General features: G+C 45.3%; 1 long non-coding RNA gene across 2 annotated transcripts in view; it reads right to left on the bottom strand.

Annotated features, from left to right (window-relative positions):
- The window catches only part of LOC137335402 (uncharacterized), a 104406-nt gene extending 78940 nt beyond the window's left edge, over positions 1-25466 (bottom strand). Inside the window, exons 1-3 of one of the 2 annotated variants that reach the window (XR_010966397.1) lie at positions 24625-25466; positions 20892-21014; positions 2316-2578 (exon numbers count right to left, since the gene is read on the bottom strand). This is a non-coding gene — a long non-coding RNA (uncharacterized lncRNA). The remainder of the gene's footprint in view (positions 1-2315; positions 2579-20891; positions 21015-24624) is intronic. The other variant, XR_010966398.1, reaches the window with a different exon arrangement.
- Positions 25467-26016: the final 550 nt, after the last annotated feature.

The raw sequence follows: 26016 nt of genomic DNA, 5'->3' as shown, positions 1-26016 counted from the left end.
AAAGCAACAGCCCTTCTGAAGAGTAGTTAGGAGACATCTGAGGAGCATGAAAAGCCAGAAATGGCAACAGCACAGGCAAGTTGGGCAGTTGCAAGAACCATTCTACAGATGCTTTCCATTTCCTTTCTCCCCTAACTCTATCCTAATATCTGTAATATCCATTTGGCATCAGAATGGCTCCTGACGGAGTTGAGGGCTGCTGCACCCAATTTTTCTCTTGGGAAGGGTCTCGGGACACCTGACACCTGAACTGTGACCCCCCCACCTTCTGCCGACCAAATGGCTCTGCAGGAATTTCAGGGCCCCAGTGTCAGAAGGCTATTTAATCATGAAAGGCATCATGGGCCACCTAACATCCACACTTTTCCGGTAGAAGTCACTGGAGAGCAATCAGAGACGCCGGCTGATTGGTCAGCTGACTCACCACTGGCAGGGAATCAAAACTGGGCCCTTCTAGTCTATGTGGCTTACGTCAGCTAGCGCCTTTAGTCACTGGGGTCACAAGGGGAGCACAAACACTACTTAAAAGTAGCATTGCATTGTTATTTTGACTATATTACTGTACCACTTATTAAGAAGGTTATAGCAGTGCACTTAGAAAATCTCAATGCAATCAGGCAGAATCAACACAGCTTTGTGAAAGGGAAATCGTGTTTGACTAATTTATTAGAGTTCTTTGAGGAAGTAACAAGCAACGTGGATAAAGGGGATCCTGTGGGTGTGGTGTACTTGGATTTCCAGAAGGCTTTTGACAGGGTGCCTCATCAAAGGCTACTACACAAAATAAGAGCTCATGGTGTAGGGGGTAACATATTAGCATGGATAAAGGATTGGTTAGCTAACAGGAAACAGAGAGTAGGCATAAATGGGTCATTTTCAGGTTGGCAAGATGTAACGAGTGGAGTGCCACAGGGATCAGTGCTTGGGCCTCAACTATTTACAATCTATATCAATGACTTGGATGAAGGGACCGAATGTATGGTTGCTAAATTTGATGATGACACAAAGGTAGGTAGGAAAGTAAGTTGTGAAGAGGACATAAGGAGTCTACAAAGGGATATTATAGGTTAAGTGAGTGGGCAAAAATTTGGCAGATGGAGTATTTTGTGGGAAAATGTGAACTTGTCCACTTTGGCAGGAGGAATAGAAAAGCAGTATATTATTTAAATGGAGAGAGATTGCAGAACTCTGAGTTACAGAGGGATCTGGGTGTCCTAGTACATGAATCACAAAAAGTTAGTATGCAGGTACAGCAAGTGATTAGGAAGGCAAATGGAATGTTGTCATTTATTGCAAGGGGAATGGAATATAAAAGTAGAGATGTTTTGCTACAGTTGTACAGGGCATTGGTGAGACCACATCCAGAATATTGTGTGCAGTTTGGTCTCCTTATTTAAGAAAGGACATAATTGCTTTGGAGACGGTTCAGAGAAGGTTCACTTGAGTGATTCCTGGGATGAGGGGGTTATCTTATGAGGAAAGGTTGGACAAGTTGGGCCTGTATACACTGGAGTTTAGAAGAATGAGAGGTGATCTTACTGAAACATATAAGATCCTGAGGGGACTAGAAGGGGTAGATGCTGAGAGGATGTTTCCCCTTGTGGGAGACACTAGAACTATGAGCCACATTTTAAAAATAAGGGGTCTCCCATTTAAGACGGGGATGAGGAGAATATTTTCCTCTCAGAGGGTTGTGAGTCTGTGGAACTCCCTTCCCCAGAGAGCGATGGAGGCAGGGTCATTGAATATATTTAAGGCTGAGTTAGATAGATTTCCTGATTAACAAGGGAGTCGAAGGTTATAGTAGGTAGACGGGAAAGTAGGGCTGAGGTCACAATCAGATCAACCATGATCTTATCAAATGGCAGAGCAGGCTCGAGGGGCCGAATGGCCTACTCCTGTTCTTAATTCGTATGTTCGTATGTATGTATGTAGTTCAGTAGGGAGCTGGGGAGAGGGGGTGTTAGAGAACAAGGGCATGAAAAATTTCAAAATGAGCTTTGGCTTCACCATTTCCAGACTGATTGCTTAAGGGTAAAAATATCAATTTCTGCATTCAAGGAACACCCCCACAACACATGTAGGTGTGAGATTGCACAGTTAACCACACCATCCTCCTCCAATGCTTTTATAGAATCACAGAAGGAGGCCATTCGGCCCATCGCCTCTGTGCTGGCTCCTTTAACAGACAGAAAGTCACGAGCTGGAGGTGCGCGCTCTCTCACTATACCAACGGAGCACTGAAGTGGAATTTTTGCCCTCTTTAATTCCCACATATGATTCAATTCAAGTGAGGAAAGTTGGTTTAACCATACCTCTGATTCCTTGCAACTCCTGCTGTTTATATCACCTTGCACGGTTCAGGCTGGAGTCTATTCGTCAGTTGTAATAAAGACTGCCAGTTTGCAATCAGCACTCTTCTGCTTTTCAGTGTGACATGGTCCTCACTTGTAGGGAGTGATGAATTAGGATTGTCTTGAGGTTGCTCATCCACACATTGTAATATTTAGATTGTTTGTAGTGCGCTCCACATCCCGTGTTAACATGTCATAAATCTTCAGCGTTCACTGAATAGTTCCTATTCAGATAAATATTTTCCGCTATATTAATATTTTCCAGATCCATGCCCTGTCCTCCCGCAAGTCCTCGGTTTGAATCCCTCCAATCCAATCCCCCCAGTCCATCTTCCACCCCTCCCACTGAAATGGCCCCATCCAAAGTCACGAATGACAATTTCGGTGACTGTGGTCATGGTGCCTCCTCTGTCTTCCTCCTCCTCGACATTGCTGACACACCATCCTCCTCCAATGCTTCTCCTCCATTGTCCAACTCTGTGGGATTGCTTTTGCTTGGTTCCACTGCTACTTACCCCATCGGATTCAGAGCTTGACCTCCCACCTCTGGAGTCCCCCAATGATCCGTCCTCGGCCCCCCACCCCCCCACCCCCCGCCTCACTTCCTCATCTACATGCTGCCCCTTGGTGACGTCAGTATGCCGATGACATCTAGCTCTAGCTCTCCACTATCTCACTCCACCCCTCCACTACCTCTGCATTGCCAAGACTGCTTGTTGAGCATCCAGTCTCAGATGAACCTTAACTTCTTCTGGTCAAACAGTGGGAAGAATGAAGCCATCATCTTCAGTCCCCCGCCACAATATCCATTTGCTAGCCATCAATTCCAATTCCCTCTCCAGCCACTGTCTAAGGATGAACCAGACTGTTCGCAACCTTGGTGCCCTATTTGACCCCGAGCTGAGCTTCCAACCCCATATCCTCTCCACCTACTTCCACCTCCATAATATCACCTGCCTCCACCCCCCACTCCAGCCCATCTGCCATTAGAACCATCATCAATGCCTTTGCCACCTCCAGAATCAACTATTCAAATGCTCCCCTGGCCAGACTCCCATCCTTCACCCTCCATAAAATTCCAAAACTTTGCTGCCGTATCCTATCCTGCTGTAAGTCCCGCTCGCCCATTACCCCCATCCTCCATCGCCTCAAATTTAAAATTCTTACGGTGCATGTATGGGGAAGCTAGGTAAACATATGAGGGAGAAAGGAATAGAAGGATATGCTGATAGGGTTAGATGAAGAAAGGAGGGAGGAGGTTCGCATGGATCATAAACACAGGCATGGAGCTGTTGGGCCGAATGGCCTGTTTCTGTGCTGTACATTCTATGTAATTCTATGTAATTACCCTTGTATTTAAATCCCTCCATGGCCCGCCTGTCCCCATCTCTCTAACATCCTCCAGCCTTACAACCCCCCTGAACTCTGATCCCCCAACTCCAGCCTCTTATGCATCTCTCCTCCTTTCGCCCCAACATTGGTGTTGATATCTTCAACCTGGAAACAACAGAGATATCGAGGCCTGGCAGGGAGCGATCGGTGGAGTGGGGGGAAGCCCGGAGCAAGGGAGGTCCAAGGTTTCCTTGCGGGGCCGAGAGGAGCACTCCTACCCATTCTGGCCCACAAGAAAACTTTTAAAAAGCCGTATCTTACAGGGCCCTTTCTGGCCTCAATCCGATGAAGTCATCAGAGCCTGATCTGCATATTTAAAGAGGACCCCCCTCCCCCCTCCACACAGCTTGGGGCAGTCAAATGGGGGGTGGGAATGGAGTGGGTATGTCCCCCACTCCAATTTAACTACCCTCCACCCCGACACCCCCAGCCTGATTTTTGCTGGGTGGTGGGGGTTGTTGGTGGGGGGGTTAAAATCAGGGGCCTAAGGCTCTTTCAACTTCATCCTTAGCTATTTCAACACTATTCATGCCTAATGGAAATACCATTGCGTCCTGTGCTTCATGGCTGGGGTCCCGGAAATATCCCTGCTGCACAAGCAGCATTGGCGGTGCGATTCTCAAGCTGAAATCACAGAAAGACATTCTACGGTGGCAAAGTTTGACCAAGTAGACTATCCTAAGAAGGTGGGCTTTAACAATACTTGAACCTCTGTAACGCCGCCTAGGTGGCTCCAGAGGAGACAATATTCATTGGTCTAGCTTCTGAAGCAGGATGCAGCATTCTTTTATGAACAATTTGTATCTCCTGTATAATCTGTCATCCTTGTACGGTACGTGTGCCGAGGGACACACAGAAAGCAATGCTTTGAAAGAAAGGAAGTGATTCTGAAGATAACACATTTGTAAAATAAGAACAAGCTCCATATTTCAAAAGGACAGGAAGGCAAATTACACAACTTGTCTTTGAAAAACATTGCAGATGGAGGTCACAAAATGGCCAAGAATAACATTACAAAGGATAGTGATCATGCTGCAGGTCTCTGGTGGATGGAGGCAGGCAGGAAACAGCCTCAGCTTCTCATGGAACTGCCTTCAGGGTCTATACAGCACTAAAGACAAACGCAGAAAGTTCTGGAAGCTGTCCTCAGCCAAATGCACTTACCACATCTCTTCCCTTCCCTTCCCAGGAAGATCTGGGATAGCTTATTATAAATGTAGAGGGGGGGGGGGGTGGGGGGAGGGATTAATCCACATTGCGCAAAAAAAAAGATCCAATTTCGGGACAAAATGCCTGGAATACCAACGACCCTATTTTAGGTCAGGCGATATTCAGGCATCCCCAGCAGCCGCCTAAAATAGGCGTTAAGCCCCTTGAGTATATTAATGAGGGGCCTGACACCTGTTTAGGGATCTTTCCATCAAGTTCGTCAATGCATATTGGCCAGGACACCAAGGAGAAGTCTCTTGCTCTTCTTTGAAATAGTGCTGTGGGATCTTTTATATCCACCTTGACAGGGCAGATGGAGTCTCAGTTTAACGTTTCATCAGAAAGACGGCACCTCCGACAGTGCAGCACTCCCTCAGTACTGCACTGGAGTGTCAGCCTAGATTTTGTGCTCAGGTCTCTGGAAGTGGGACTTGAACCCACAACCTGCTGGCTTAGAGGCAAGAGTGTTGCCACTGAGTCACGGCTAACATTACTGTGATTATTTTTCCCTATGATGAAAATGGAAATGTTTCTGAGTGTGGGGGAGGGTGTCTACTGTAACACTTTCCCCTGACTTTCCCTTATTTTGTAAGTAAGAAGATGCAATAACTAACACAGAGGAGAGACTAAATGGTACAATTTTAAAGGGGGGAGCAGGAACAGAGAGTCTGGCGGTGTATGTTCACAAATCTTTGAAGGTGGTAGGACAAGTTGAGAAGGGTGTTAAAAAAGCAGATGGAATCCTGTGCTTTATTAATAGAGGCATAGAGTACAAAAGCAAGGAAGTTATGCTAAACCTTTATAAAACACTGGTTAGGCCTCAGCTGGAGTATTGTATTTAATTCTGGGCACCACACTTTAGGAAGGATGTCAAGGCCTTAGAGAGGGTGCAGAAGAGATTTGCTAGAATGGTACCAGGGATGAGGGACTTCGGTAATGTAGAGAGACTGGAGAAGCTGGGGTTATTCTGCTTAGAACTGCAAAGGTTAAAGGGAAATTTGATAGAGGTGTTCAAAATCATGAACAGTTTTGATAGAGTAAAAAAGGAGAAACAGTTTCCAGTGGCAGTAGGGTCGGTAACCAGACGGTACAGATTTAAGGTGATTGGCAAAAGAGCCAGAGGGGACATGAGGAAACATTTTTTACACAGCAGTTGTTATGATCAGGAATGCACTGCCTGAAAGGGTGGAGGAAGCAGATTCAATAATAACTTTCAAAAGGGAATTAGATAAATACTTGAAGGAAAAATATTTACAGGGCTATGGGGAAAGAGCAGGGGAATGGGACTAATTGGATAGCTCTTTCAAAGAACCAGCAGAGGCACGATGTGCCGAATGGCCTTCTCCTATGCTGTACCTACTACGATACGATGATACATTAGCAGGGATGTGACGCAGAGGGGGGTGGATGAATATGGTACTGGTGGAGAGATGCTGAGGCCTCTGCTCTTGAGGTGCTACAACCACCTGTGCCCCAGTTCATTTAAATACTTGTGTGTAGCTCTCAGTCTGTGGCACATGTGCACTGAGAATGCCATATGGGCTGGGGGTCAGAATGTCTGACACCAGCAGACAGTGAATCTCATTACTGGGGGAGTGCTGTACTGTCGGAGTTGCCGTCTTTCTGATGAGATGGTAAACTGAGGCCCCTTCTGCCCTCTGCAGTGGATGTAAAAGATCCCATGGCACTTTTTTGGAAGAAGAGCAGAAGAGTTCTCCTCAGTGTCTTGGCCAATATTTATCCTTCAACCAACATCACTAAAAAAGATTATCTGGTCATTATCACATTGTTGTTTGTGGGATCTTGCTGTGCGCAAATTGGCTGTCGCATTTCCTACATTACAACAGTAACTACACTTCAAAAGTACTTTATTGACTGTAAAGCATTTTGGGGCGTCCTGAGGTTGTAAAAGGTGCTATATATATGCAAGTTCTTTCTTACCCACTAGCCTTTAGCCTTTATGCTGGTGTAAGTATGGGCCACATGATTGCACTTGGCTGTGATCCCTTCCACAGTCAAACGGCCCGCTGGGGTTCACTGTCTAGCCTCAGTCATGAAAAATGGCCACTCAGGTGTGGTACTGGAGAACAGTGCCCAAGGAAGTGTATCGCATTGAGAGTCTGCCCTTTCAGGAGTGAGGGAGAGAGTATTTTGTAAAAGATGTGCCATATAATGTATTTATCAGTAATTCATTGCTAAAAAGAAATCTTTAATATACAAAACATCCCAAGTCACTTTACAGAGCAACTGTAAGAGGGACGGGGAGAGAGCTTAGGAGTGGTAACTGAACGCTTGGGAGAAAAAATGAGAAGGTTTTAAGGGAGAACAGAGCAGTGGAGAGGCAAAGGGGTTGGAGAAGGAGTTCCAGACAGCAGGGGCTAGGTGGCTGAAAGTCCTTCCACCAATGGTAGGTTGAAGGTGGGGGGGGGGGGTTCAGGAAGCCAAATCTACGGAATCAATATTTCAGTGAGGGAGTGGTCAATCTATGGAAACAGTTAGTATTGATTCATTCAAAGGACTGGGTATGGTAGCATAGTGGTTATGTTACTGAACTAGTAATCCAAAGGCCTGGAATCAGGAGTTCAAATCCTGCCACGGCAGCGGGGGAATTTAAATTCAATTAATTAAATAAGATCTGGAATTAAAAAACCTAGTCTCAGTGATGGTAGCCATGATTGTCGCATAAAACCCATCTGGTTCACTCATGCCCTTTAGGGAACGAAACGTGCCGTCCTTATCTGGTCTGGCCTACACGTGACTCCAGACCCACAGCAATGTGGTCGATTCTTAATCAACCTCTGAAATGGCTGAGCAAGCCACTCAGTTATACAATCTCGCTACAAAAAGTCATAATAACAATAAAACCGGACGGACCACTAGGCACTGGACACGACAAAGGCAAACCAAGCCCAGTCGAACCTGCAAAGTCCTTCGCACGAACATTTGGGGACTTATGCCAAAATTGGGAGAGCTGTCAAGCAACAGCCTGACACAGCCATAGCTCACAGAATCATACCTTCCATCACCATCCCTGGGTATTGTCCTGTCCCAGTGGCAGTGATATACAGTCAGGAGGGCGTGGCCCTGGGAGCCCTCAACATTGAATCTGGACCCCATGAAATCTCATGGCATGAGGTCAAACATGAGCAAGGAAACCACCTACCACCCTCAGCTAATGAATCAGTCCTCCTCCATGTTGAGAAGCACTGAGGGTAGCAAGGGCACAGAATGTACTCTGGGTGGGGGACTTCAATGTCCATCACCAAGAGTGGCTTGGTAGCACCACTACTGGCTAAGTCCTGAAGGACATAGCTGCCAGACTGGGCCTGTGGCAGGTGACGAGCAAACCAACATGAGGGAAAAACCTACTTGACCTCATCCTCACCAATCTTACCTGTCAGCAGATGCATCTGTCCATGACAGTATTGGTAGGAGTGACCACCGTGCAGGCAAAGTCCCATCTTCATACTGATGACACCATCCAATGTGTTGTGTGGCACTATCACCATGCTAAATGGGATAGACCTAGCAGCTCAAAACTGGGCATCCATGAGGTGCTGTGGGCCATCAGTAACAGCAGAATTATATTCCAGCACAATCTATAACCTCATAGCCTGGCATATTCCTCACTTTACCATTACCAACAAGCCATGGGATCAACCCTGCTTCAATGAGGAGTGTAGAAGAGCACGCCAGGAGCAGCACCAGGTGTACCTAAAAATGAGGTGCTAACCTGGTGAAGCTACAACACAGGACTACATGCATGCTAAACAGCAGAAGCAACATGCTATAGACAGAGCTAAGCGTTTACCACAACCAACGGATCAGATCAAAGCTCTGAAGTCCTGCCACATCCAGTCGTGAATGGTGGTGGACAATTAAACAACTAATGGGAGGAGGAGGCTCTGTAAACATCCCCATCCTCAATGATGGCAGAGTCCAGCACGTGAGTGCAAAAGACAAGGCTGAAGTGTTTGCAGCCAGAAGTGCCGAGTGGATGATCCATCTCGGCCTCCTCCCGATATCCCCACCATCACAGAAGCCAGTCTTCAGCCAATTCGATTCACTCCACGTGATATCAAGGAAAGGCTGAGTGCACTGGATACAGCAAAGGCCCCGACAACATCCCAGCTGTAGTTTTTTGATTATTCGTTCATGGGATGTGGGCGTCGCTAGCAAGGCCAGCATTTATTGCCCTTGAGAAGGTGGTGGTGAGCCGACTTCTTGAATCACTACAGTCCATGGGGTGAAGGTTCTCCCACAGTGCTGTTAGGTAGGGAGTTCCAGGATTTTGACCCAGCGATGATGAAGGGACGGCGATATATTTCCAAGTCGGGATGGTGTGTGACTTGGAGGGGAACGTGCAGGTGGTGTTGTTCCCACGTGCCTGCTGCCCTTGTCCTTCTAGGTGGTAAAGGTCGCGGGTTTGGGAGGTGCTGTCGAAGACTTGTGCTCCAGAACTAGCTGCGCCTCTAGCCAAACTGCTCAAGTACAGCCACAACACTGGCACCTACCCGACAATGTGGAAAATTGCCCAGGTATGTCCTGTCCACAAAAAGCAGGACAAATCCAATCCGGCCAATTAACGCCCCATCAGTCTACTCTCAATCATCAGTAAAGTGATGGAAGGTGTCGTCGAAAGTGCTGTCAAGCGGCACTTACTCATCAATAACCTGCTCACTGATTCTCAGTTTGGGTTCCGCCAGGACCACTCGGCTCCAGACCTCATTACAGCCTTGGTCCAAACATGGACAAAAGAGCAGAATTCCAGAGGTGAGGTGAGAGTGACTGCCCTTGACATCAAGGCAGCAAGGAGTCCTAGTAAAATTGAAGTCAATGGGAATCAGGGGGAAAACTCTCCAGTGGCTGGATTCATACCTAGCACAAAGGAAGATGGTAGTGGTTGTTGGAGGCCAATCAACTCAGAACATTGCTGCAGGAGTTCCTCAGGGCAGTGTCCTAGGCCCAACCATCTCCAGCTGCTTCATCAATGACCTTCCCTCCATCATAAGGTCCGAAATGGGAATGTTCGCTGATGATTGCACAGTGTTCAATTCCATTCGCAACCCCTCAGATAATGAAGCAGTTTGTGCCCGCATGCAGCAAGACCTGGACAACATCCAGGCTTGGGCCGCTAAGCGGCAAGTAACATTCGCACCAGACAAGTGCCAGGCAATGACCATCTCCAACAAGAGAGTGTCTAACCACCTCCCTTTAACATTCAACGGCATTACCATCGCCAAATCCCCCATCAACATCCTGGGGGTCACCATTGACCAGAAACTGAACTGGACCAGCCACATAAATACTGTGGCTACAAGAGCAGGTCAGAGGCTGGGTATTCTGCGGCGAGTGACTCACCTCCTGACTCCCCAGAGCCTTTCCACCATCTACAAGGCACAAGTCAGGAGTGTGATGGAATACTCTCCACTTGCCTGGATGAGTACAGCTCCAACAACACTCAAGAAGCTCGACACCATCCAGGACAGAGCAGCCCGCTTAATTGGCACCCCATCCACCACCCTAAACATTCACTCCCTTCACCACCGATGCACAGTGGCTGCAGTGTGTACCGTCTACAGGATGCACTGCAACAACTCACCAAGGCTTCTTCGACAGCACCTCCCAAACCCGCAACCTCTACCACCTAGAAGAACAAGGGCAGCCGGCACATGGGAACAACACCACCTGCACGTTCCCCTCCAAGTCACACACCATCCCGACTTGGAAATATATCACCGTTCCTTTGTCGTCACTGGGTCAAAATCCTAGAACTCCCTACCTAACAGCACTGTGGGAGAACCTTCACCACACGGTCTGCAGTGGTTCAAGAAGGCGGCTCACCACCACCAATTAGGGCAATTAGGGATGGGCAATAAATGCTGACCTTGCCAGTGACGCCCACATCCCATGAACAAATAAAAAAAAAATTCAAATACATATTAGATAGATTTCTTTCAGAAAATAAAATTTTGGGATTCAGTATATGAGTAATTTGAGATATGACATCCTTGGGAGGATCAGCTGACTTTGGACCTATAGTTCCCAAAGCTCTGCACCATTGGGGGTTTTCCTCACCTCATGTCTGGGTCTGTTATCGATTAATTGATGGAGATTGATTGCTATGATTAGTCAACAACTCCATTATCGTCGTATCATGCGACTACCAGGATGGGAGAAGGCGAACTAGATGGACCTTCGACTTTTCTCATCCAGCAATTCCTATGTAAAGATTGCGGGAGAGAAAGTAAGTTTGGTAGAGTTTTCTGCGTCAGGTTTTGAAATTGCTGGAGCTATCACATTATATATACCCAGTAGTGGATAAAATGATCAATGCTCTTGAAAAATATTAATCATCTTAAATCTTGAAAATGGACAGAACTTTAGCGTTTGCAACCAGAACTTTGGCGTTAGCGCAGCTAGTTCGGGAGCACAAGTCTTCAGCACTACAGCTGGGATGTTGTCGGGGCCCATAGCCTTGGCTGTATCCAGTGCACTCAGCCGTTTCTTGATATCACGTGGAGTGAATCGAATTGGCTGAAGACTGGTTTCTGTGATGGTGGGGATATCGGGAGGAGGCCGAGATGGATCATCCACTCGACACTTCTGGCTGAAGATGGTTGCAAACGCTTCAGCCTTGTCTTTTGCACTCACGTGCTGGACTCCGCCATCATTGAGGATGGGGATGTTTGCAGAGCCTCCTCCTCCCGTTAGTTGTTTAATTGTCCACCACCATTCATGACTGGATGTGGCAGGACTGCAGAGCTTTGATCTGATCCGTTGGTTGTGGAATCGCTTAGCTCTGTCTATAGCATGTTGCTTCCACTGTTTAGCATGCATGTAGTCCTGAGTTGTAGCTTCACCAGGTTGGCACCTCATTTTTAGGTACGCCTGGTGCTGCTCCTGGCATGCTCTTCTACACTCCTCATTGAACCAGGGTTGATCTCCTGGCTTGTTGGTAATGGTAGAGTGAGGAATATGCCGGGCCATGAGGTTACAGATTGTGCTGGAATACAATTCTGCTGCTGCTGATGGCTCACAGCGCCTCATGGATGCCCAGTTTTGAGCTGCTAGATCTGTTCTGAATCTATCCCATTTAGCACGGTGGTAGTGCCACACAACACATTGGATGGTGTCCTCAGTGCGAAGACAGGACTTCATCTCCACGAGGACTGTGCGGTGGTCACTCCTACCAATACTGTCATGGACAGATGCATTTGCGACAGGTAGATTGGTGAGGACGAGGTCAAGTAAGTTTTTCCCTCATGTTGGTTCGCTCACCACCTGCCGCAGGCCCAGTCTGGCAGCTATGTCCTTCAGGACCCGGCCAGCTCGGTCAGTAGTGGTGCTACCGAGCCACTCTTGGTGATGGACATTGAAGTCCCCCACCCAGAGTACGTTTTGTGCCCTTGCTACCCTCAGTGCTTCCTCCAAGTGGTGCTCAACATGGAGGAGGACTGATTCATCAGCTGAGGGAGGACGGTGGGTGGTAATCAGCCACGCTGAGAGTCAGGACCCCGTGGAGTGCAATCAGGAGGTCTCAGCAATCAGGAGGGTCTCGGCAATCTGGGGGGGCTCAGCACTCCAGGGGGTCTCAGCAGTCTTGGGGGGGCTCGGCAATTGGGGGGGGGGCGGTATCGGCAATCTGTGGTTCCTCAGTTTCCCCTCTTCCCCCGCCACCATCGGTTCTTGGAGCTTCTCACACTACAGCTGCTGGCGCGAAACCACGAGCAAAAATACTCAACTACAGGGAAAAAGCATGAAAAATTATTACCATTGTGATTTGTCTTAATTTTATAAGCCTATAAAAATAAAATATCGATCTATACATATACGCATACATAGTTCTGCAATTGAAAGAAAGCACGTGGAACTTCTAGTTATATGTTAATTCACATACTGAGCACATCATTTAGAGAGATGAGGGAATGGGACTGGTGCTAAAATGATTTAATTTTCTCAAAACAGTGCTACTGGAAAGGGATGGGCCCGAGTGCAGAGAGCAGGACATGGTCCTTGACAGAGGCTTCACCCTGCTTTCAATGCCAGCCTTCAAATATCCGGTCTATCTCTGAAAGGATATGGATTCAGCCCCCACAACTGTGCATCCTGCTGGCAAGACTACATTTATTGCTCTGGTTTACAGCTAAGGGACTTGCTGGGACACTTGAGAGTGATATTAGTAGTGGGGCATCAGGAAACTGACAGGACTGGGTGCAATGCTGGTTTGACACCCCATCCGATTTTACTCTCCGCTGAAGGCATTTCAATATTACAATAAAGCTTTTGGCTGTTTTTGGCAAGAGGTTCAGCAGCCCGCATTGCATTCCCTGGGAATTCCTATGTCGTACATGGAGACCTACTCCGCCCAAATTTCCACTGCACCCCCCCAATCTCCACACTACCCATTTCAGACCACCACAACTAGCAGTGGAGGTTGGAAAATATACCCTAAAGTGATGGAGCCTCACCCATTGGCATTGAATATCGTAAATTCAGACACACACTGTGTACAGATCACTGACTATTCATCAAATCACCCAGCGGCAGCGTGAGCCTGAAAATTGTCCCTTAGTATTTTTTCCTTAAAGGGGCATTCCTTAAAGGGGCATTCACTTTGTTCAAGAGACAAGTACCTGATCAATTTTGTTCATTTGATCAACATGATTTGTATCAGTGTATCACCACAATGTGAGGCAATCACTGCATCACTGGTGCCCAGTGCCATCAGGGATGAAGATAACATGGAGCTGTTTCAGCTCCTCTGCCTTCCCAATAGAAACGGCATGCTTTGACTTTTGTTTAAGGAAAAATGTAATTACAAGTAACTGAAAAACCACCAAGAATTTCATTGTTGCATGCTAACAAATGTGTAAAGTAACTCTGGGATTCACTGGTACCCATTGTGTAAGTGAAAACAATTTCGCAATTGCTGTCTGGTAACACTTCTTGCAACTAGGAAATGCTCGGAAAGCATTGTGTACACACAAGCTGCCATTTTCTGTCGTTAGGGGACATAGCCTAAAAATTAGATCCAGGACTTTGAGGAGTAAAGTTAAGAAACACTTCTACATGCAAAGAGTGATAGAAGTTTGGAACTCTCTTCCACAAACGGCAGTTGATGCTAGCTCAATTGTTAATTTTCAATCTGAGATTGATAGATATTTGTTAACCAAAGATATTAAGGGATATGGGGCTAAGGCAGGTATATGGAGTTAAGTCACAGACCAGCCATGATCTCACTGAATGGCAGAACAGGCTCGAGGGGCTAAATGGCCTATTCCTGTTCCTATGTTCCTACGACAGACCCTGCACATCTAGTTGTCCAACTATTTTTCAGAACCCAATTAAAAGTTAAGATCTAAGAAAACATAATAAATCCATGCAATGAGAAAATGCCACTATGGCCCATTATGTCCATTCCCTGCACAGACTGTGTACAGTCCAGCCTATCATGGGCTCCACCCCATCCTGAGAGAACTCCAGCATAAATAAATACTCCTTGATCCCTAAAGATAATCAAGCAAACTCTAGAATATGCATCCATCCTGACAACTCAACTATTCAACCCTGACCTGCTGCTCTCCCCAGAAGATATCCTTTCCCCAGCAATAGGAAAACTGTCAATCTGGTGTCAAGTCTTTCGGATGAAACATTAAACCGAGGCCCCGTCTGCCCTCTCAGTTGGACGTATAAGAACCCATGGCACTATTTCAAAGAAGAGCAGGGGAGTTCTCTCCGGTGTCCTGGCCAATATTTATCCCTCAACCAATCTCACTAAAACAGATTGCCTGGTCACAAACATTGCTGTTTGTGGGACCTTGCTGTGCGCAAATTGGCTGCCGCGTTGCCTACATTACAACAGTGATTACACTTCAAAAAAAGTACTTCATTGGCTGTAAAGCGCTTTGAGGTGTCCTGAGGTCATGAAAGGCACTATATAAATGCAAGTCTTTCAAGCCTTTCTTTCATGGAGTAACTCAATCTATATCTATCCCATCAACCACCAATCATGTTCCTAACCAGATATTTACTTCATTTCATTTTGAAGGAGTTACGTGAATCAAACTTTTGTTGGTGTAAAGTTGGATTAGTCACCCCCTGTTCCGTTAATGTCTTGTCTCCCTTTATTTAGAATGCCCTTGCTTAAGAGTTTTAACAGGATATTCTATTCATGTTATAGTAATGGAGTTGTTGAGGCTGGAACAGCAGGGTAACCTTTCTAAGTCCTTTTCTGTGTTGTGTCAGAAAATCAAGGGCTGGTGGCTTGGCCATTTAACGGGCTGCTCGTTGGCCAGTGGAGAACGGCTGCTGGTGGCTTGCTGAGAATTGGCGGTGCGCTGGTGGATGGGTGGCTGACTGCTAGTTATGAATGGGTGACCTCCGGTGACTGGCTATTGGTGGCAGATGGCTGCTTGTTGGTGGGTGATAGGTGGCATTTGGTGGGTGAGTGCTGTTGATTGCTGGCTTCCTTCTGGTTGCTGGTAGTTGGCTGGCCTTCCTAGTCTGTATGCCTTAGCTATTCACTAGATCAAATGAATGAACCACCAGGAAAGCATCTTTTGAGTGTTTTAATTATATGGTGTGTTTTTACACATCATTAAGTGGTATACACATCACATTTTAAAGTTCTTATTCTTGTTTCTCCATGGCCTCTCCCCTCCCTATCTCTGTAACCTCCTCCAGCCCTACATCCCTCCGAGATCCCTGCGCTCCTCCAACTCTGGCCTCTTGTGCATTCTCGATTTTCATCGCTCTACCATTGGCGGCCGTGCTTTCAGCTGCCTTGGCCCTGAGCTCTGTAATTCCCTCCCTAAACTTCTCTGACTCTTTACTTCTCTCCTCCTTTAAGATGCTCCTTAAAATCTACCTTTCTGACCAAGCTTTTGGTCACCTATCCTAATATCTCCTTATGTGGTTTGGTGTCAAATTTTGTTTGAAAATCGTTCCTGTGAAGCGCCTTGGGAGGTTAAATGCTCTTTATGAATGCAAGTTGTTGTTGTAGTATATGTATATATAAGAAAAGGTCTACTCCAAATTGCTGGAAAATGCATCAGATGAAGTGTCAAAGATATGATTTTCTGAAGGGTAGAGGGCACTCTCTCATAACCAGCCCAGAAAGAAAATCTCATGCATGATGTACAGTATACACCTGTCTAAAATTACCTCTAACCCACTGCGTGCAACAGACCAAAGGTGTGCACATGCTGATCAGTCTGTCCCACCCCACCCTCTGCTATCGCCCCTCTAGCTCCTCCCCATTCTCCTCTTGTTCCCTGCGGTACTGCTGCTCTGATCCTGGCTCGGTCAGAAATTGCTACAGGAAAAGGGAGATGGCTGGCAGAGATTGCTGGGAATCGCAGAGAGAGAAAGCATGGGGAGCTGTGGGAGAGAAAGGGGGAGAGCAACTGAGAGAGAAAAACAGAGGAGAAAGAAGGAAAGTAACAGAACAAAAAAGAGAGAGAAGAAGAAAAAGAGAACATCCTAGATGTGGAGGACCCCATAGTAGAGGGCTCCAAAACCTTCTGGCATGGTAGTGGCTACCAACAAATGCAAAATCAGAAATAAAAACAGAAAATACTAGAAACACTCAGGTCAGGCAGCTTCGATGGAGAGAAAAACATTTTTTTTATATTTCAAGATATACTTAATTTCATAAAATTTAAAGATACACACAATTCAATGTACATGGACACAATTTCAAGCAATGCAGTTCAAACCCATACAATGCAAATCGTACACACTATGATCCCATTATTACAATTCAAAACACAGTACATTATCTTCTACTGGTGGAGAGAGAAACAGAGTTAATGTTTCAGGTCGATGACCTTTCATCAGAACTGGAAGATGTTAGAGATGAACAGCTTTTAAGCAAGTACAGAGCCAGGGAAAAGGGGGTGGGGGGTGGTGGTGGCAGTGGGAAAGAACAAAGGGGAGGTCTGTGATAGGGCAGGTATGATTAAATAACAAAAGTGATGATGGTGCAAGGCAAAATGAGGTGATAATGAGACAAGTATAGAAACAAAAGATGGGTCCAGAGGAGGTGTACATGGTCACAGCAGAATAGCAAAGAAGGAAGGAAGCTTGGGAAATACTTGATTGAGGTTTTTAGGATTTTGAAAGGAATTAATAGGGTAAATAGAAACATTTTCTGCTGGTGAGGGAGTCTAGGACAAGGGGACATAACCTTAAAATCAGAGCCAGGGCATTCAGGAGAGAAGTTAGGAAACACTTCTTCACACAAAGGGTGGTAGAAGTGTGGAACTCTGTCCCACAGAAAGCAGTTGATGCTAGCTCAATTAACAATTTTAAATCTGAGATTGATAGATTTTTGCTAGCCAAGGGTATTAAGGGATATGGAGCCAAGGCGGGTGGATGGAGTTAGGATTCAGATCAGCCACTGAATGGAGGAACAGGCTCGAGGGGCTGAATGGCCTACTGCTGTTCCTATGTTCCTAAATCTGGAAAAGAGAAGGCTTCTGTGGCCTTGGAATGTGGTGGAAGAGAAGCAGATAGACCCCAAGGGATGCGGACCGCCTCTCCGGCCGGAAGATGGATTCATGGATCACAGCAATGGTGAATCGACACTGGCCCCAAACATTTAGCACCTGTGGAAACAGTCTGATCTCAGCCTCACAGGCCCAAACTCCTCCCCATGAGTGTCCCCAGTCCCCAGGTGTATCCTGATAAACAAAGTGCAACACATTGTAAGGTGTACCTTGGGCCATATCCCTTAATACGCTCACCACAGCTACTGCGAATTAAATTAATGAAAATACTTAATGCGGGCTCTGTGGCGTGGAATTGCTTGATTTTGAACTTTAAAAAAATTGTGCGTTATCAACCCAGCCTCTGAGCAGCGGAAGTTGACGAGTGGCTGGAAAAGTGTGAGGAGAAGACACGCCCACAAAATCTGTCAGGAAGAGAAGTCACACCCACAGATTCAGGCTGCATTGCTCAAGCAGACTTCATTCATTTAAAGTTAGTATTCATGATGTCATTGTAAATAAAAATTGATGAACCTTTATAAAACACTGGTTCGGCCACAACTGGAATATTGTGTCCAGTTCCGGGCACCGCACTTTAGAAAGGATGTGAAGGCCTCAGAGAGAGTGCAGAGGAGATTTACTAGAATGATTCCAAGGATGAGGGACTTAAATTACGTGGATAGATTGGAGAGGCTGGGATTGTTCTCCTTGGAACAGTGAAGGTTGAGAAGAGATTTGATAGAGGTGTTCAAAATCATGGAGGGTCTACACAGAGTCGATAGAGAGAAACTGTTCCCATTGGTGGAAAGGTCAAGAACCAGAGGGTATAGATTTACGGTAATTGGCAAAAGAACCAAAGGTGATAAAAGGAAAAACTTTTTTACACAGCGAGTGGTTAGGATCTGGAATGCACTGCCTGAGGGAGTGGTGGAGGCAGATTCAATCATGGCCTTCAAAAGGGAAATGGATAAGTACTTGAAACAATAAAATGTGCAGGGCTACGGAGATAAGTCGGGGCAGTGGGATTAGCTGGATTGCTCATGCATAGGACCGGTGTGGACTCAATGGGCCGAACGGCCTCCTTCCGTGCTGTAACCTTCTATGATTCTGTGATATAACACAGCCAAGGGTGATTGAAGAGAAAAAAACTAGAAGGGAAGAGACGTCAATAATATTCACATAGTTACATTTCACATCAAAGAAAAGGTAATATTTATTTGCCAAAAGGTAATTTAAATACATAATTGGATCACATCTGAAGGTATCAGAAAGAAGAAAGTAAACCATTGACTTTTAAAAGTTTGCAGAAAGTGATATATTAATTCTGAGAGAATTAATTTATCTAACTGTTTTACCATCTGTGTGCTTCTATTAAATGTATTTATTAGGTCCATCAGCAGGATTATATATCAAGGAAGATATTAATAGTCTTAATAAATCTCTCCGACAGCCAGGGAGCATGGAGAATGTCAAGACCAAATGGTAATGATTTTCTATGTTTCCACTAAATTGCAGTATGTCTTGAGAGTTTACAATCAGGCTAGATAAAAGCATAGCTATATTTTGCTCTGTGTGTGTATGTATGTGAGAAAGAGAGAAAGAGATTGCATTCTCTGAGTGCATTGCGTTTATGGAAAAAACAGGTGAAGGGACAGAACTCAGTATAGAATACAAGAGGAGGTAAATCCCTGAAGTACTGTTAAACTTCTAAAAGACTGTAGATTGTAGCAGGAAGGGGAGACAGAGGAACATTAAGAGTTCTGCAGTTTTGAGGTCTTGTAAAATATTCAGTTGGAGAAGGACATGATGCAATAAGTCTTAATTTTGTTGTAATGGGGCTACAGGATGTGTTAAAAAGAAAGAACTTACATTTGTACAGCATCTTTCATGATGTCCCAAAGCCCTTTATAGCCAATTAAATATTTTTGAAGTGTAGTCACTGTTGTAATGTAGGGAAATCCGGCAGTCAATTTGCACGCAGCAAGATCCCATTAACAGCAATGAGATAATGACCAGATAATCTGTTGTTTGAGGGATAAATATTGGCCAGGACCCCGGGGATAACTCCCCTGCACTTCTTCGAATAGTGCCATGGACTCTTTTACATCCACCTGAGAGGGCCTAAGTTTAACGTCTCATCCGAAAGACGGCATCTCTGACAGTGCAGCAGTCCCTCGGTACTGCACTGAGGTGTCAGCCTAGATTATGTGCTCAAGTCTCTGGAGTGGAGCTTGAAACCACAACCTTCTGACTCAGAGGCGAGAGTGCTACCCCCTGAGTCTAGGCTGGCACGGTTAGTTAATTAATTATAGAGTATCAGTGTCTATGAAAGCAAAGGATGGCACTCCTGTGAAAGTGTACGTTTATGCCCCTTTCGCATCTCTTAAAAGTAACAGGCACTCTCATATTCCAAGTGTGATATAAGTCTTTTCTGGTAATTGTAATGAGTCTAATCCCTCAACATAAATGTTCTTTTTAACACATCCTTTTTAACACATGGTTAAAAAGATCCAGGAATTCAGAACAAGGATATAGTCAAACCGATCAATGATCAACCTCAGAACTGACTTAAAGGGGGACAACTGTTTGGTTGCTACGTGCAGCAACTCAGTAAGAAGATTTCCTCTGGTCGGTATCTCCAGCAAATAGCAGGCATGTTCAAAAGCAAATAATGACTGGAGGAATGCTTTGTGAACACAGTTACGTGTGACCAAAGCAATTCTTCTTCTGAAATGGTTCTTCTGGTCTCCCGGTACAGGTGTGTATTGGTTTATTGTGTCTATTGTCGATAACCTGATCTGCAATATATATCCAACTGATAAATTACCTCGGGAACTAGGGCACCACGTCATTGATGTCCATCTAATGAAATCTTATTTGTCTGATGACAAACTCTCCAATGCTTCACAGTCAACCCAATAGGACAGCGAACATGTCTGTCTGCTGACCGGGTGCACTTTGACCTCCTAAGATAGAATGTCCTCTGGCTTGTTCTGAATCACAAAGGAGAACTTTTCCGACACACATTTTATATGCCACCAGCTTAATGTGCATTGGGACTTGGCTGTCATTCAAGGAGGATGTGGAAAACCAAACAGCGCCATTATACATCCTATGCAACATACTACTGGCACCCTCATCGTGTTAAGCTATGTTACACGTGGTTGACATCACTCGGAACATAGGAACATTAGGAAAAGGAGGAGGCCATTCAGCCCCTCGTGCTTGCTCTGCCTTTCAATTACATCATGGCTGATCTGTACCTCAACTCCATTTTCATGCTATATCCCTTGATACGCTTACCTAACGAAAATCTATTCATCTCAGTCTTGAAAGCTCCAATTGTACTAGCATCCACAGCCTTTTGCGGGGGGGGGGGGGGGGGAGGTGGGAATTACATAGTGAATGATATGATTACTTAAGATAATGTTTAGAAATAACTTACCAAAATTGAGCACTAGGAAAATGTGGAGTCATTTTCTCCTCTGATGCGACCAGTAAATTCTTCAGCCTTCACGCAGAGTGTGATTAATGCATGGAATGGACTTCCAGGGTAATGTAGTGAAGACTAAAAAACAAAATAGGAATCATTTAAGAAACAGTTGGATAATGTGTCAGGGAAACTGTAGGTTGGTTGTAGGTGGATAAGTTAGGTTAAGCCAAATGGCCTTCCTTACATAGGAACATAAGAACAGGAGTAGGCCATTCAGCCCCTCGTGCCTGCTCCGCCATTCGATAAGATCATGGCTCCATATACCTGCCTTTGGCCCATATCCCCTAATACCTTTGGTTGCCAAAAAGCTATCTATCTCAGATTTAAATTTAGCAATTGAGCTAGTATCAATTGCCGTTTGTGGAAGAGAGTTCCAAACCTCTACCACCCTTTGTGTGTAGAAGTGTTTTCTAATCTCGCTCCTGAAAGGTCTGGCTCTAATTTTTAGACTGTACCCCGTACTCCTAAAATCCCCAACCAGCGGAAATAGTTTCTCTCTATCCACCCTATCCGTTCCCCTTAATATCTTATAAACTTTGATCAGATCACCCCTTAACCTTCGAAACTCTAGAGAATACAACCCCAATTTATGAAATCTCTCCTCGTAACTTAACCCTTGAAGTCCGGGTATCATTCTAGTAAACCTACGCTGCACTCCCTCCAAGGCCAATAAGTCCTTCCGAAGGTGCGGTGCCCAGAACTGCTCAGAGTACTCCAGGTGGAGTCTAATCAGGGTTTTGTATAGCTGCAGCATAACTTCTGCCCCCTTGTACTCTAGTCCTCTAGATATAAAGGCCAGCATTCCATTAGCCTTATTGATTATTTTCTGCACCTGTTCATGACACTTCAATGATCTATGTACCTGAACACCTAAATCCCTTTGGACATCCACAGTTTTTAACTTTTTACCATTTAGAAAGTACCCTGTTCTATCCTTTTTTGATCCAAAGTGGATGACCTCACATTTGTCTACAGTGAATTCCATTTGCCACAATTTTGCCCATTCACCTAATCTATCAATATCCCTTTGTAATTTTATGTTTTCATCTACACTGCTTACAATGCCACCAATCTTTGTGTCATCGGCAAACTTAGATATGAGACTTTCTATGCCTTCATCTAAGTCCTTAAGAAATATTGTGAATAATTGAGGCCCAAGACAGATCCCTGCAGGACTCCACTAGTCACATCCTGCCAATGTGAATACTTACCCATTATCCCTACTCTCTGTCGCCTTTCGCTCAGCCAATTTCTTAACCAAGTCCATACTTTTCCCTCGATTCCATGGGCTTCTATCTTAGCTAACAGTCTCTTATGTGGGACCTTATCAAATGCCTTCTGGAAGTCCATATAAATAACATCCATTGACATTCCCCTGCCCACTACTTTAGTCACACCTCGTCAAAAAATTCAATCAGGTTTGTCAGGCACGACCTACCTTTCACAAATCCGTGCTGGCTCTCCCTGATTAACTGAAAATTCTCGAGGTGTTCAGTCACCCAATCCTTAATTATAGACTCCAGCAATTTCCCCACAACAGATGTTAGGCTAACTGGTCTATAATTCCCCGGTTTCCCTCTCTCTCCTTTCTTAAAAAGCGGAGTGACGTGCAATTTTCCAATCCAGAGGGACAGTTCCTGAATCTAGAGAACTTTGAAAGATTATAGTTAGGGCATCTGCAATCTGCTCACCTACTTCCTTTAAAACCCTGGCATGGAAACCATCTGGTCCTGGGGATTTGTCACTCTTTAGTGCTATTATTTTCTTCATTACTGTTGCTTTACTTATGTTAATTTTATCGAGTCCCTGTCCCCGATTCAATATTAGTTTTCTTGGGATTTCTAGCATGCTATCCTCTTTTTCTACTGTAAATACTGACACAAAGTAATTATTCAACATGTCCGCCATTTCCCCATTGTCAACGACAATATCCCCACTTTCAGTTTTTAAGGGGCCAACACTGCTCCTGACCACCCTCTTTTTCCTAATATAACTATAAAAGTTCTTCGTATTGGTTTTGATATCCCTTGCAAGTTTCTTTTCATACTCTCTTTTTGTAGCTCTTACTATCTGTTTTGTGACCCTTTGTTGATCTTTGTATCTTTCCCATTCGCCAGGATCTTTGCTATTTTTTGCCTTTTTGTATGCCCTTTCCTTATGTCTTATACTGTCCCTTACCTCTTTAGCTGTCCATGGCTGTTTTTTTTGGCAAGTAGAGTTCTTGCCCCTCAGGGGTATAAACTGATTCTGTATCACGTTAAATGTTTCTTTAAACATTTCCCACTGATCATCAGTCGTTTTACCCATTAACAGATTTGCCCAGTTTACTGTGGACAGTCTCTGGCTCATCCCATTGAAGTCGGCCTTACCCAAGTCTAGAATCTTAGCAGCTGACTCACTTTTTTCCCTTTCAAACACTACATTGAACTCGATCATGTTATGATCGCTATTGGATAGATGTTCACGCACAGTCAAGCTGTTAACTAAATCTGGTTCATTACTCATTACTAAATCTAGTATGGCTTGCCCCCTTGTTGCCTCTAGGACATACTGCTGGACTTATCTCACGGCCCTTTGTCTCCCAGCGGTCGGGAGAGGAGGCGGGAAATCCAAGAGGAAAGTCATACCTCAATCCCTTCCTTGGCCATTTTTCATAGACTTTTATTATGGATGACGTTCATCCAAGCCTCCATTTCGAATATCATTGCGGCATTCTCTCAAAATTTCTTTTGGATGAAACATGACTTCTCTCTTTAGTTTTTTAAAAAATTAATTCTTTATATTGAGGGTGAATGGTCATAAACTGGACATACTGTGCTTTATATTGAGGGTGAAAGGTCATAAACCAAGCATATTGTGTTTTATATTGAGGGTGAAAGGTCATAAACCGGGCACACTGTGCTTTGGTTTATCTTGCATCAGCCTGACTATGATTGTTTTATCACAATGGAATCAGGAGCAGGATGTGATTAACAGCAACATCTTGAGTTCATCTTATACTTATGAAGGAATTTTTATTAACAAGTAGTAAAAAAACAGCATTCTGTCTACACATATCTCAGAGGAAATTGAGATAAAAAGAGCGGGCGTTTTGGAACTTGAAGGAGTCAAGGGAGTCGTAAACATGGGGAAGACTGGTATGATGTTGAGAGCTGACTAAAATGACAGCAGAAATTGTAAAGAATGGTTGAGATATAATGGTAAAAGTAACAATGAGAGTCGAAATTGGACTTTGTTACACCCGTTTCTTGGGCCCGAAATGGGAGCGGATAGATCCAATTTTGCAGGGCTATGACCCACACCTCAAGGGCACCTGATTTACATCCGACACCATTTTGGCTCCGGCGATATTCAGGCGCTCTTGGCGGCCGCCTTAAACAACGTTAGGCCCTTCGCATATGCTAATGGGGAGCCTAAAGTCTGTTTAAGGATCCTCGCTCTGAAATTGGTCAAAAATTAGGTGGAGGCTGCGCTGCGCAAATTCCGATTAGATTTTCGGACTCTACAAAGGCCCTAACCAAAGGAACCACTGGAGACTGCCGATGATAAGGTAAGTAAACTTTTTTTTTCCACTTACCTTGTGGCTTCACAGCAATACTGCGGGCTACCAGTGGCCTGCGCTCACCCACCCTCCCATTCGCCTCCCTCCTCTACACACCCTCCACCCCTGCAGCCCAGGACCTACCTGAGAGCCATTGCCGCCATCTCAGCCAAGCCCACATTGGTCCTCAGCAAACCAGCAAGCTGCCTCTGGACGTCCGCACCTCGCTGTAATTACTCAGATGAGGCCCGACGTCCAGTTATGGATGATCCTCGGATCTCTGGCTTCTGGCACGTGCTCCAAGACCACTGACCATTTCAGGCCCAAAAACGGGCCTTAATGAATTCCGCGCCCCCCTCAATATACCAATCAAACATGGTACAGGCAGAAGAAAATAATCCTATGGACTGGATGAAAGGTTCCTACCAAACAAAGGAAGTCTATTAGACTGTAACAACTGTTTGATGGAAACGTATTTGACTGAATTGGATTAGTAAACCTGTGGACTAGAGAATATGTGAAGTTAGAAATGGAGGTCTATGCAACAATCAAACCTCTGTACTCAGCAATATCACGGAAAAGGTTATTAGTAAACAGAATGTCATCTTCATTGGCCTTTGATAGCCCGATAGATTTACTCTCTATTATGGATTTCCTCAGAAGTACTTAAACACCCTTAAGGAATTCTATAATGTTTTATGACCCAGTGAAGTTGAAAGTTCGCCTGTGTAAAAATAAGCACAGAATGCATGACCTTAAAATGGGGTCCAGATTACATCTCTGCGCAAGTTTTTCTTGCTTTAATTCCTACCTGCCACAGCCCCCACCTACTCAGTTATTCACACATTCTCTGTATTGCATAAATGTATTTAATTAATTTTATTTCTCTCATTATTCTTACTATTGAAGCTTCACTTCCTCCCTTCTGTATTCCAGCCCCCTTGAGATCAAGACTAATGTTCCATTAGCCTTTTTGATTTCTTTTTGTACCTGTCCACTAGCTTTAATGATTTGTGTAGATGGACAACAAAATCCCTTCACTCCTTCGCACTCCTGGGGCCCAATTTTAGCAGGCCTGCGAGTTCCCAGCGGGTGGTCCTTCGGGAGCGTGGAAATCGCGGACGGCTAAATGAGTGCGCCCCCCGCGCGATCGCGGGATAATTGATTCCATTAAGCTGTGGTTACGGGTTCTCCGCTCCCCAGCTGCGCGCCGGCGGGCTGCGCATGCGCATTAACGTTATCGCGATGGTGGAGCTCTATTTAAAGGGGCAGTCCCCCAAAGCCCCTCCTGCTGCAAGCAAGAGGCATCACAGCATGGCGCACCCCAGGGGCAAGGCTGCGCCACGGTTCTCCGACTTCGCGCTCCAGCTGCTTCTGGAAGGTGTGAGGAGGAGGAGGGACACGCTGTTCCCGACGGACGGACGCAAGTGCCCTGGTTCCGTCACCAGGAAGGCATGGGCAGAGGTGGCGGCGGAGGTCAGCAGCAGGGCCAACACCACCAGGACATGGGAGCAGTGCCGAAAGCGATTCAATGAC

This window comes from Heptranchias perlo, chromosome 19, assembly GCF_035084215.1.
Source record: "Heptranchias perlo isolate sHepPer1 chromosome 19, sHepPer1.hap1, whole genome shotgun sequence".
NCBI lineage: Eukaryota > Metazoa > Chordata > Chondrichthyes > Hexanchiformes > Hexanchidae > Heptranchias > Heptranchias perlo.
Note: the sequence above shows the minus strand (reverse complement) of the source record. Positions and strands in the feature narration are given on the sequence as shown.